Raw genomic sequence first — 14,186 nt, 5'->3', positions numbered from 1 at the left:
GATGATGAAGATGCACAAAATGGTAATGCTACACAGAATTCACAGCAGCAGTCACAAAATATTAGTGGACCTGGAGCGTCCTCTAGCAGTGGTTCACATTCTTCGCCATGGACAGGCAGATTGAGATCAGGAGAATCTTCTCAAAGCAATGCAGATAGTGGTATGCAGGTATCACGAAAAGGAAAAGAGAAGGTTGATCAGCCCATGTTTGATGTGAATGCAGGTCACTCTTATGTGGATGGTGAATCCAGTGGCTCAGAACAGAGCATTGATGATGAGTTGGGTATTCCTTCTATTGTTACACCTGGAGTAAGGAAGACCAGGGATGTTTTGAGAGCACCTGGGAGTGAACCTACTTTGCGCAGGTCTACAAGAGCTAGGTATCCTGTGGATAGGCTGAAATATGATGGATTTACAGCCATTCACTATGCATATATGGTCAAAGTGATACAGGAACCAGAACCCACATCTTTTGAGCAAGCCATGGGAAAAGAAAAATGGGAGAAAGCCATGGATGAAGAAATGGATGCCTTGGAAGCAAATGCTACATGGGAGTTAGTACCTTTGCCTAAAGGTAAGAATGCAATTGGCTGTAAGTGGGTTTATAAGGTGAAGCACAATGCTGATGGTTCTGTGAACAGATACAAGGCAAGATTAGTAGTCAAGGGGTATGCACAAACATATGGCATTGACTATGAAGAAACATTCAGTCCGGTTGCAAGGATGGCAACCGTAAGAGCAGTCATTGCTATGGCTGCATCAAAGGGATGGTCTTTACATCAGATGGATGTAAAGAATGCCTTCTTGCATGGTGATTTGCAAGAAGAGGTCTATATGGAGCAGCCACTAGGTTATGTGCATGCTGTTCATCCTGAGTTTGTTTGCAGGTTGAAGAAAGCCTTGTATGGCTTGAAGCAAGCACCTAGAGCATGGTCTGACAAGATAGGATAGTATCTTGTCACTATTGGCTTTCAGATTTCCAAGGCAGATTTCTCACTTTATGTGAGAAAAACAGAGAAAGGTATTATGCTACTTGTCATTTATGTTGATGATTTGATTATGACAGGTGACAGTGATGAAGATATCCTTCATGTGAAAATGCTATTGAAGCAGAAGTTTGAGATGAAGGATTTGGGAGAGCTGCGTTATTTCTTGGGCATTGAGGTGATTAGGTCACCAAGTGGGATACAGCTCTTGCAGAGGCAGTATGGATTGGACATGCTGTCCAAATATGGGATGACAGGCTGTAAGCCTATTTCAGTTCCTTTGGAGCAGAATGTGAAGCTGAGCGCAGATGCAGGTGAGCTTCTAGAAGACCCTACTATGTACAGACGCATAGTAGGAAGCTTGATTTATATGACTATTACCAGGCCAGATTTGAGCTATGCTGTTGGATTGGTAAGTCAGTTTATGCAGGCTCCAAGGAAACCACATTTGGATGCGGCTAGACGCATACTCAGGTATGTGAAGTCCACATTGCAGTATGGACTATTTTATGAGACTGGGGTTCAGATACAGTTGCATGGATACACTGATGCTGATTGGGCTGGTAGTATTTCTGATAGACGATCTACCAGTGGATATGTATTCTCTTTTGGGAGTGCTGCAGTCACTTGGAGCAGCAAGAAACAGCCTACAGTTGCCTTGTCGAGCACAGAGGCTGAGTACAGGGGTGCAGCAATGGCTGCATGTGAGGTAGCTTGGTTGCATAAGCTACTTTATGATATGCATCAGTCTACAGATGGGCCAGTTGTCATTTATTGTGACAACATGAGTAGTATACACTTGGCAAATAACCCAGTCTATCATGCTAGAACAAAGCACATTGAGGTGCATTATCACTATGTGCGAGAGAGGGTTTTACTAGGTCTTATTGATCTAGTTTATGTCAGCACAGAGGATCAGGTAGCTGACATATTCACGAAGGCATTGGGCGCAGAGAAGCTGCGCAAGTTCAGAGACCTGCTTGGTGTGCAGGAATTGGGATTGAGCTCGAGGGGGAGTGTTGAGATATCGAGCTCCACTCGTGATACGCCAGGGTGACCGTTGTATATTTATGTCACCGACTTGTCAGTTGCAGACGCGGTTGGTACACCGCCCATGAATAATAGCTACATGATAGCTATCCTTATCTACTCTAGTTCGTGGCTTAGTTAGTATGCCACCTTAGTTAGTTGAGTTTGGTTTGAGACCCATATATAGGGTTCTTCTATTTCTTTGTACTTGAGTTCTTTTGGCTTACACAACTAAGAAGAGGAAAACTGTTTTTCAGCCTCCACCCTTGTGTGTCTTCCCCCATTGTGCAAGCAAGAAAGCTTCAAGCGAGACTCCTTCCTTCTCTCCCACAATCTTGACAAGCATAATGCAGATGGTTCAGTTAGCAGGCATAAGGCTAGGTTGGTTGCAAAAGGCTATGCTCAAACATATGGCATAGATTATGATGAGACATTCAGTCCACTTGCTAGGATGGCAACTGTTAGGTGTGTGATTGCCTTGGCTGCAGCCAAATGTTGGAGTTTGCAACAAATGGATGTTAAGAATGCCTTCTTGCATGGTGAATTGCAAGAAGAAGTGTATATGGAGCAGCCAACAGGTTATGAGGATTTAGAGCATCCCACATATGTGTGCATGTTAAAGAAGGCGCTCTATGGGCTGAAGCAAGCACCTAGAGCACGGTCTGACAAGATTGGAGATTATCTTGTCAATATTGGATTTTATATTTCTGATGCTGATCACTCACTTTATGTGAGAAAGGGAAATGCAGGTTTGGTAATCATAGTCATCTATGTGGATGACTTGATTATTACAGGTGACAATGACACTGGGATTGCTGAAGTTAAGGAATTCTTGAAGAAGAAGTTTGAGATGAAAGATTTGGGTGAGCTGAGGTACTTTCTTGGTATTGAGGTGATCAGATGTGATGATGGTATATGGCTATCCCAAAGGCAGTATGGCTTGGATATGTTATCCAAGTATGGTATGACAGCATGTAAGCCTCTTTTAGTACTATTGGAGCAAAATGTGAAGTTGAGTGCTGATGTTGGGGATGAGATAGAAGACCCTAGTATGTTCAGGAGGATAGTAGGGAGTTTGATTTATATGACTATCACAAGGCCAGACTTGAGCTATATTGTTGGCCTTGTCAGTCAGTTTATGCAAATGCCTAGAAAGCCTCATTTGGATGTAGTTAGACGTATATTGAGGTATGTGAAGTCCACTTTACATTATGGAATTTTTTATGAGACAGGTAAGGACGTACAAGTATTTAGATACACAGATGCAGATTAGGCTGGTAGCATGTCAGACAGAAGATCTATGAGTGGATTCATGTTTTCCCTTGGTAGTTATTAACCCTCAAACAAACGAAGGTGGAAAATCCGGAAAAGCTAAAGCAAAAGACAAAGACAAAGGCCAAGGCAAAGAGAAACGGAAGACAAAGACGCACAAGGAGAAGAGTCCTAAATAAGGGAGAAAGGCGCACAAGGAAAAGCGCAAGTCAAAACTTTTGTAAAAGAGCGCAAGTGAATCATGGTTTAATTCAAGGAGTGCCAGGCTCTCACCCGTGTAATTTGTAAATGTAGACGTGCGATGGAAAGGAAGCTAGGAAGATAGAAGGACAATGGGAAAAAGGGGCCTAGGCTATGATCGGCCATGTAAAGAAAGGGGATGACTGCCCAAAAGGGATTTAGGGTTTTGTATATAAAGTTGAAAAGTGAATGAAAAGCTCATTCTTGTGTGTGGCAAAAAGTGGCTCTCCTCTTCTTCTTCTTCTTCTTCTTGTTCTTGCTTTCTTGAGCTTGTGCTTGAGAGAGGGAGTGTGAGAGTGTGAGGGAGTGAGTTTATGAGGGTGAGGGACCAAGGAGGAGAAGCTCTCCATCTTCTCCTCTCCTCTCCTCTTCCCTTCTCTTGTCTTGTCTTGCTCGCGGCAATGGAGCTTGGAGCGTGGAGCTTGAGGATGGAGCTTGCTTGAAGCTTGCACTTGGATCATGGAGCTATCGGAGTGTGTGTGAGAGGAGGTAACTCGATCGGCATGGAGGCAAGCTCACTACACCCATAGATGTGGATGGCGCGTCGGATATGTGAGAGGTAGCCATTAGTGCTTGGCTTGGAACACTTGAAACAATAAGCGGTTCGTGGGTCTTGGTGGTTGAGTGAAAGCTCCCACATTTTGGTTCCGTTGCCAGGACCAATGGATTCAAGCCTTGAGCGCTTGCGCGCTTCGAATCGAGCATTGGAGTAGGGTTTTCCCCGAACCAGTGCTTGAGGTAGATAGGTAGGAAGCGAGGGAGTTTGAAGAGGTATTCGATCTCCTTAGCAAGGTAAGTTTTTGGTTTTTTGGATTTGGAAAAGCATGTTGGAGTAGTGTAGGTGATTGCTTTGTGATTTGTATGCATTTAGGATAGGAAAAAACAAAGAAATAAAGGCAAACAGTAGGATTTTCTGTTGCTGTATAATAGGCTAAAACAGGAAAATAGGGGCACAGATCCTTGGAGTGTTGTTTGATTCGAGCACCATAGTGATTCTAGGCATGTCAGGCATTTCCTTGTAGTGTTTTGTACCTATTTGGAAGGCGCTAGATGATTCGGTGGAGTAGATGTTCACCTAGAGACATCACGCACAACTCGTGGGCCGCCGTCCGCGCCCTCGGACCAGGCTGTCCGAGTCCCAGAATCGGACCAGGGCATCCTAGTCCTAGAATCGGACCCGTCCATAATCAGACCACCCAGAATCGGACCATGCCGTCCGAGTCGGACCACCCAGAATCGGACCAGTTCAGAATTGGACTAGTTCAAAATCAGACCATTGGGCCGATTGGACCACTCTGAAAATCAGATCACTTTTTCGATCCAATTCTCAGATTCAGACGTGACCAAACTCGGACCACTAGGCCGATCGGACCACCCCAAAATCGGACATCCAATTTTGATAATCGGACTCCTAAAAATCGGACATCTGATAATCGGACAAAAAATTATCAAAATCAGACATGTATCTAGAACACAAATTTTGACGCATCTAAACCCCGAAATCGACCCCAAAGGCTATGTAGAGCTAAAGGCACATCACAGATCCGTCACTGGGCTGAAACTTAGAGCAAGTAGTTCAAAATTTGGCTATAAACAGTCCTCCAAATTGTGCATGGTGTTTACTGTAATGGCCCTGCGGGCCGGGGGGGACTGCCCCCCTCAGACCCCCGCAGAGGGGGCTCTGCCCCCTCCGCACCTCCCTCAAGTAGGTTGGAGGGAAAATGCGCGTCATGACAGGTCCTCCAAATTAGACCCTAGTGAAGTAATGGCTCTATACGAGCATGGATTCTCACTTGCAAAAGAGCAGCCAAAAGCCCATACCCGAACAGAGAGAAACAGAGACCCTAGAACATCAATGGGCCAATCTAGCCTGGCAAGGGCAAAAAGGCCACACCACGAGAACACAAAGACATTGTGTCCATACCATGTCTAGTCAGAGCGAAATGCAACATCAGCAAGCTACAAATGCCAAGATCACTAGACATGACACTCTTGACGAGAGATGTACCTTGAGCAACACTGCACAGACAACCCAAGACATTGGTGGAGAATCCACGTCTGTGTTAGAAATCAAGCTCACCGTCAGTGTGTCTTCATCTATGATCGACATCTATGACAGCTAGTGTGTACAACTGTCTACTTGTGACTACATTAAATAAGTCGGGTTAGTAGTCCTGACTAGAGTTAGTCAGTCTAGTCTACATTTACACTAGGTCACTTTATCTTGTAGTGTGCGTGTGCTTTTCAGTTTAGTGTGTGGAAATGAAGGAATGAGCTTGAGAGCTTGAAGGCTCATGGATATGGAGTCTTTCCCTTTCTCTCTCTCTACTCTTTGAACATGGTATCAGAGCCTCATCCATGAGGCTGTGGGAGAATGGGCATGACAACTTGTAGTGCAAAGGAGATGGAAGTAAGGAATAAGGAAGAAGCTGGACACTTGCAAATGAAGCCATAGTCAAAGGAAGGAATCAGTGTGGACTGCCTTTTGAAAATCGTGGACTGCCTCCTGAAAATCAGCAACCTGTGTCTGAAAATCGTAGACTGCCTCTGAAAATTAGCAACCTGTATCTAAAAATCTGCGCTTGCTGATCTGAATGGACAGCAACCTGTATCTGAAAATCTGTGCCTACTGATCTGAATGGACAGCAACCTGTATCTGAAAATCTGTGCCTATTGATTTGAGTGGACAACAACCTGTCAATCTTCAGTGGGGCACCTGGACAAGGTTCATAGAGTATGTATGCTCACTATTGAAGGTATGAAGTATGCAAGGAGTAAATGCTTGTGTGGGAGCTCTATTATGAGCTGGAGTGATAGACACAGACCTGTAATCATTTCTGAACTGCTGTAAACATGAATGGACAGCGTGCATTCAGTCATTATTGACACATAAGAGCCTTGTACTACACTCAGAAAGCATCTTTGGAGCACAAGAATGTGTCAAAGCATGTATACATTGGATCAAATGTCTTGGAGCTGAGATTTTTTGCTCAGAATACTCAAATTTGAAAATCAATGACAGGCTGAAAACTGTCATACACAGTCAATGATAGAATACTCAGATCTGAAAATCAATGACAAGCTGAAAACTGTCATACACAGTCAATGACAGAATACTCAGATCTAAAAATCAATGACAGGCTAAAAACTGTCATACACAGTCAATGACAAGTACTGTGCATTACTGAAGCAATACAGGTCATCTTGGGGGTTCCATCATCTATATGAACTGGCCTATACATGCTGAATGCATGGAGAATTGAAGCAAGCAATGAGCATCCTTGAAACTGAATTTTGAAGCTGAAATAAATGTAGTTACACTATCCTGGTTAATTACAAACAGCTCATGAGGTTTATGCCATTGGTCAATGAAGACAGGTTATGTATGCCTACTCAGATGCTCATGTATTGAACTTGCCACTACAAAGTAAATGTATGACATGGTCAAAAGACATTTTGGAGCTGCTTGGAGCTTGGTATGCTGAATTCTGGTTGACTGCAACTTGAAACTGAATTTGTTGACACACTCAGTTTTGGACTTGAAATTGCTGCTGGTTACTCACAGTTTACAGTTTTTAGACTGCATGTATGTACCCTGGCAGTGAGGCTACATAAGCTTAAGCTGAAGCAAACACATAGCTTATGTATTGACAGTTATATCTACAGTTGAGATCACTTGTTTGAGGGTTGTTTTGGGTTGTCAGTGGGCTGAAATACCCTGGTTTTGGGTTGTTTTGGGTTGTCAGTGGGTTTTCATAAACTGTTACGGACTGAACTTAGTCAGTCATACTTATTGGACTGCAGGGAGTCAGGCACTTGATAGACAGTCTATTGCATCATGGCTAATGCACATGGGACTGACAATATCACTCAGATAGTTGGAGAGAAGTTGGATAATAAGAACTTTACATTATGGAAATTCAGAATGAAAAACTTTCTGGTTGGTAGAGGTTATTGGGATTTATGTATAGGAGATGAAGTTGCTCCTGAGTTGCCTGCACACAATCCAACAAATGAATAGAAAAGAGCCTACAGGCTATGGAATGAAAGAGCATGCAAGGTGCTGCATTGGTTTTCCTTATGTATATCTGATGCTATGGTAATTCAAATCACTAGATGTGAGACTCCAAAGGATGCTTGGGACATACTGATGAAAAATTATGGAACCATGACACATGCAAGAAAGATCCACTTGAAACAACAGTTCAATAACATGTCTAGGAATGGCAAGAGCATCCAGACGTATACCACGGAGATTAAGACCATAGCTAATCAACTTGCTACTATTGGCTCAAGTGTATCAGAAGATGATATGATTGCTGTTGCTTTGAATGGCTTAGGCAAAGAGTACAAAGCTTTTGACACTTCCATTTCTGTCAGAGAAGAGCCCCCTAGCTGGGAAGAGCTAGTTGCTTTGTTGCTGCATGAGGAAGTCAAACTTGGTTTGAATACAGGTTCTAGTGTATCTCAGAATAGAGACACTGTGTTGTACTCTAGCCAGCGTGGCAGAGGATCTAGAGGTCGTGGTTCATTTCGAGGTCGTGGTGACACTCGTAATACTTATGGACAGCAACAGCAGCAGAGTAATTGGCATGGTGCAAATACACAAGGCCAGCGTGGATCTGGTGGGTTTCGAGGCAGGGGGAGATCACCCCGAGATAGAGGTGGTGATTCTGGTTCATGGCAATCGTCTGATCAGTCCAACAGGGACAAGGACTGCCATTATTGTGGCCAGTATGGGCATATTGCAAAGGATTGTTACAAGAAGCAAGGAGATATGAAGGCAAAGGGCAAACAGAATGGGCACTATGCATCTTCTAGTGGTGCTCATGATGAGTCAGTTGATAGACTCTTTGCCATGCAGCATGTATCTAAAAATGCATCGATACATGATAGAGATGACAGATGGTACATTGACTATGGAGCGTCAAACCACATTACCCCGCATGGAGAGTGGTTTGATGAGATGGTTGCAGGTACACATGGTCATGTATGTACTGGGGATGATACCCAACATGACATAAAGCATAAAGGGATTGTTCCATTGATGATGCCTGATGGCAAGAAGAAAGGCCTGCATGATGTCTTACATGTATCGACCATAACAAAGAATTTGTTGTCTGTGGGTCAAATGGTAGAACAGAATCTGCAAGTGAGGTTTAACAAGGATGGATGTTTCATTGAGGAGTATGGAAATGGCTGCAAGCTAATTGCCAAGGGCAGAAGGGATGGCAGGATGTTTACTTTGGAAGCAACCATTCCTGAACTTAAAGCAGCTATGTTTGCTCATGATGAGAGTGCCATCAGAGATGTAGAGATCTGGCACAAGAGAATTACACATGTCAATGTACAAAAGCTGGAATCTATGCAGTAGAAAGAAGTAGTGCTTGGATTACCTAAATTCAAGTATAATGATTTTGGTCATGTATGCCCTGCATGTCAGTTTGGGAAGCAGGCACGGTTTCCTTTCATGAGACATGTAAAAAACATCACTAGGCCTTTACAGTTGGTACACTCTGATGTCTGGGGTCCTTCACATAATGCTTCTTTTGGCGGTGCACGGTATTATGTCTCATTTATTGATGATTTCAGCAGGTACACTTGGCTTTATATCTTGAAACATAAGGATGATGTGTTTGATGCATTCAAAGACTTCAAGAAACATGTTGAAAATGAATTGGGCTATTACATATCATGTTTGAGATCAGATGGAGGAGGTGAATATGTCTCAAACTACTTTGACAGGTATCTTGCTAAACATGGGATCAGAAGACAGCTCACATGCAGTTATACACCGCAACAAAACGGTGTTGCAGAGAGGAAAAACAGGATTTGATGGAGTCAGCTAGAGCTATGCTGAATGAAAAATGTCTGCCAAATGGTTATTGGGCTGAAGTAGTGGTGACTGCTGTATATGTGCTGAATCGAACCCCTACAGCAGGGATTCATGAGGTCACTCCGTATGAACGGCTGTATGGTCATAAACCTGATATTTCACACTAGAAGGTATTTGACAGCATTGCATATGTGCATATACCAGATGAGAAGAGGAAGAAATTGGATCCTAAGGTAGTGAAAAGTGTGTTTATTGGATATGCACAGGAACGGAAAGCTTATAAGTGTTATGTACCTTCTACGCATGAGGCACTCATAAGCAGAGATGTGGTATTTGATGAGTTAGCATCTTGGTATGGGAATCCTGTTGCAGTGCCTACTGATGGCTCACCCAGTATGAGTCATGCTGAAAATAATCCTGCAGAGAGTACTTCCATGACTGGTCAGATAGGTGATGTATCATCTACAGTGAGTCCTTGGACAGGACGATTACGGAGTCGCACTACTGCATCCACTGACACGGATATGTCAGTGAGGGGGAGAACAGATAAGGGAAAAGAAAAGGTTTTTGAAGATGTAACAGGTCCACTCACTGCAGGTTATGATTCATCTAGCAGTGACAGCTTAGATAGTGAATTGGGAATTCCGTCTGTTATGACGCCAGGTGCTAGACAGAGCCGTTATGTACCGCCTCATGAGAGGTAAGCTCACAGTGAGCCACAACTCAGGAGATCAGAGAGGGTCAGACGACCTGTTGACAGGTATACTTACACTGGATATTCAGCCCATCATTATGCTTATATGACGAAAGTAACAGGTTTTAGAGAACCAAGTAAGTTTGATGAGGCAGTTTCAGATGAGAATTGGCGTGCTGCTATGGATGAGGAATATTCAGCTTTGGCTGAAAATTGTACATGGGATTTGGTACAGTTGCCTGAGGGCAAAACACCTATTGGATGCAAGTGGGTGTATAAGGTAAAATGTAAATGAGATGGATCATTGGAAAGATATAAGGCCAGGCTAGTTGCAAAAGGGTATGCGCAGCAGTATGGTCTTGATTATGAGGAGACTTTCAGCCCTGTAGCAAAGATGGCTACAGTTAGAACTGTGATTGCTTTGGCAGCAGCTAGAGGCTGGAAACTATGGCAGATGGATGTAAAGAATGCATTTCTCAATGGAGAATTACAGGAAGAGGTTTACATGGAACAGCCTGAAGGCTATGTACATCTAGAATTTCCAGCACATGTATGTCGGCTGAAAAAGGCATTATATGGGTTGAAACAGGCACCCAGAGCATGGAATGCTCACATCATCAGTTATTTACGGCAACATGGTTTTCGATTGGGAGATACTGATCATAGTCTGTTTGCGAAGAAGACAGATAGTGGCTATGTTTTTCTAGTTGTCTATGTTGATGACTTAATCATTACAGGAGATGATGAAAATGGGATTGCAGAAATAAAGACATGTTTACAGGCTGAGTTTAAGGTCAAGGATCTTGGAGAGCTGAAATATTTTTTGGGGATTGAGGTTGTCTCTACACCTCGAGGCATATGGCTGCTACAGAAGCAATATGCTCATGACATGTTACAGAAATATGGTATGGCTGATTGCAAGTCTATGGATACGCCTTTGGAGCAGAATGTCAAGCTGCAGATTGATGTTGGGACAGAGATTGAGAATGTTACTATGTACAGACAGATGGTAGGCAGCTTGATCTATCTCACGATCACTAGACCTGACTTGAGTTACGCTGTGGGGCTGATCAGTCAGTTCATGCAGAAGCCTCACAAACCACACTTGGATGCAGTCAGAGAATTCTGAGATATGTAAAGGGTACCACAGATCATGGGCTGTTTTATGCATATGGGAAAACCCTTGACTTGATGGGGTGCACTGATGCTGACTGGGCTGGTTGCACATATGACAAGAGGTCAACCAGTGGCTATGCATTTGGATTGGGTAGTAGCATGATCAGTTGGCAGAGTAAGAAACAACCTACAGTTGCATTGTCCAGTACGGAAGCAGAGTATCGTGGTGCAGCCTTAGCGGCCTGTGAAGCTAAGTGGTTACAGAAGTTACTGAATGACTTGGGAGTACACTTGGACATCAAAGTCAAGCTGTACTGTGACAATTTGAGCAGTGTTATGTTAGCAAGCAATCTTGTTTATCATGCAAGATCAAAACACATTGAGGTTCACTACCATTTCATCAGGAAAATGGTTTTAGCAGATTAGATTGACTTGGAGCATGTGAAGATTGAAGACCAGGTAGCAGACATCTTTACCAAATCACTTGGTAAAGATAAGTTCATTCACTTTAGACAGCTACTTGGAGTGATGCAGATGATTTGAGTTTTGTTTTTGAGCTTGAGGGGGAGTGTTAGAAATCAAGCTCACCATCAGTGTGTCTTCATCTATGACCGACATCTATGACAGCTAGTGTGTACAACTGTCTACATGTGACTACATTAAATAAGTCAGGTTAGTAGTCAGTCAGTGACTTGACTAGAGTTAGTCAGTCTAGTCTACATTTACACTAGGTCACTTTATCTTGTAGTGTGCGTGTGCTTTTCAGTTTAGTGTGTGGAAATGAATGAATGAGCTTGAGAGCCTGAAGGCTCATGGATATGGAGTCTTTCCCTTTCTCTCTCTCTACTCTTTGAACAGTCTGGTCATGCAAGTGGGGACTCAAGGGCATCTGTCAGAAGGCTTAAATTTACAAGCCATGACCCAGAAGATGAAGACATAGTACCACTTGCTTATCTTAGGGTCAAACTCACTGTGAAAAGAGAGCATACTATTGATGCTCTGATTGATGAAGGAGCAGATTTTAACATCTTGACCTATGAATCATGGACCCTACTAGGCTAACCAGAGCTCACACCGACTAGTGCAACTCTTAGCCCTTATGGGGGACGCCCACAAACACTCATGGGGAAGTGCAAGATCCTTGCGAAAATTGAAACGGAAAGCTTGCCTATCCTATTTCATGTTCCTCCAAATAGTGCTAGCTGCGGGAAAGAAACCCTCCTAGGAAGACCCTTCAAAAGAGTGACCAAGTGTGAGGTTGACTATGTAGCACAGAGGATACACCTGACACTACCGAGTGTGAGGATAGTCACGACCTTTAGCAAGGGTGACCTCATCGAACCTCGAGGGAAAGGCAAGCAAGGTGCTGACATAACAGTCAAGCCTGCTGACGAGAGCGAGGACTTGTTGGAAGAGTTAATACAAGCACAGGTCGAACAACGAGAACCAGTGAGTGAGGCCATGCCGAAAACAAGAAGGTCAGGAGACAATGCCAAGGACGGCCTTTGGACTTACAAATATCGTAGAAGACCCCAAAAGAAGCCCAAGCCTTATAGACGAAGGCATCGATGGAGAGTCAGCACAATGCCACGATGGATATCCAAAGCATTGCTACGTGCTCAAGGGTATTATGCAGGCAAACGATGGATTTGGGTACCAAAACCCCTGTTAAACCTCCTTTGTCCGACTGAAGGCCAGGACGTATCAAGAGAAAAGAAGTGTAGGAGGAGATATAAACGAAAAACCAAGTCCCAAGTCAAAAACAGTGGAGTGACCGAGCCCCTCATGGTCGAAATCAAGAAACCCAACGGGACCAATTGGATGGTAGATCCTCAGCCTAGTGTGCTTGACAAGCAGACATCAGATGTAATCATTGAGGATATGCAAAAGCCACTAGTGTCCAAGGAGCCTTTGATTCCCCAAGAGGATAGCAGGCATCATAGGCACAACATTGCTCATGACAAGGTTAAATGCTCAATAAAGCAAATAGCAAAATCATCTAAAAGCCACAAGCAAATCTCCCAACCAGTGTCAAAGCCACTTAGGAGTCCCAAGTCTCCTACACCCTCTTCCCCTAAACGAACATGGGAAGCACAACACTCGTCAAGTGCGGCTACTCGATCCCAATCTCTACCTACATCAGAGCTTCCAAATGCCCAAGAGGTGGGACACGACACCCCCCTTAGCTCTCAACCTAAGGATATGCCTGTGCAATCCATCGTGGCTAGCTCAACTGATACTCGATCTACACAAGTGAATGCTTTAAGAGTAGCGATCACTTCCAATTTCCCTAAGGAATTGACGCCGCAATCCACCAATAGTAGCAAGTCCACTGAACTAGTTGCTACTACTGTAAATCAAGGATCACAGCAGTCACAGCCCTTGGCCGTGACAAGGCCCCTTGCGGAATGTGTCCTTAGTGGTTTACCTGTGAAGGAGGTGTCACGACCTTCCTCCTTAACAACTCCAGCACTTCCAAAGCGCCTAAAACCTGGGCTAGAGGAGTTAAGCATAGGGGAACGGGCGGAAGAGCTAGACTCCCCCAAAAGGGAGACATTTGTATCCATGCAACCTGGCAAGGCTACTTCGCAGGCCACGACTAGGTCCCATGAGGACCCTCTAGAGAAGGGAAATGCTGAGGCCTGACCAAGCACATCAATGGTCGATATAGCCCAGGGTCCTGAGATGTTAGATACACTTGCGCCGACCAAGAAAAAGAGGAAATAGCAAAAACAACAACAGTTGCAGGTGGTTGCAGACCCCAAGGACATTGGGACGAAGAGTGCTGGAGAGCTGATGAATAAAGCATCGAGTCCATCCACCAATGAGCCCACTGATGCCTCTCCTAATAGTGGTGAAACCTCAGACATATCTGTGTGCTCCGACAAATCAAAGCAGTCGTTACCATCAATGGCTGTTTGCAATACTCTATCCACTGACAATAGACCTTGCATTGACAAATCAAGAGTGGATACAGCACTATCACGACGGGGTGACGAATTCACACCAGTCA

This window comes from Lygodium microphyllum, chromosome 13 (assembly GCF_053477565.2).
Source record: "Lygodium microphyllum isolate KBCC chromosome 13, Lygodium_microphyllum_v1.1.10, whole genome shotgun sequence".
Classification (NCBI taxonomy): domain Eukaryota; kingdom Viridiplantae; phylum Streptophyta; class Polypodiopsida; order Schizaeales; family Lygodiaceae; genus Lygodium; species Lygodium microphyllum.
This window is presented reverse-complemented; position numbering follows the sequence as displayed.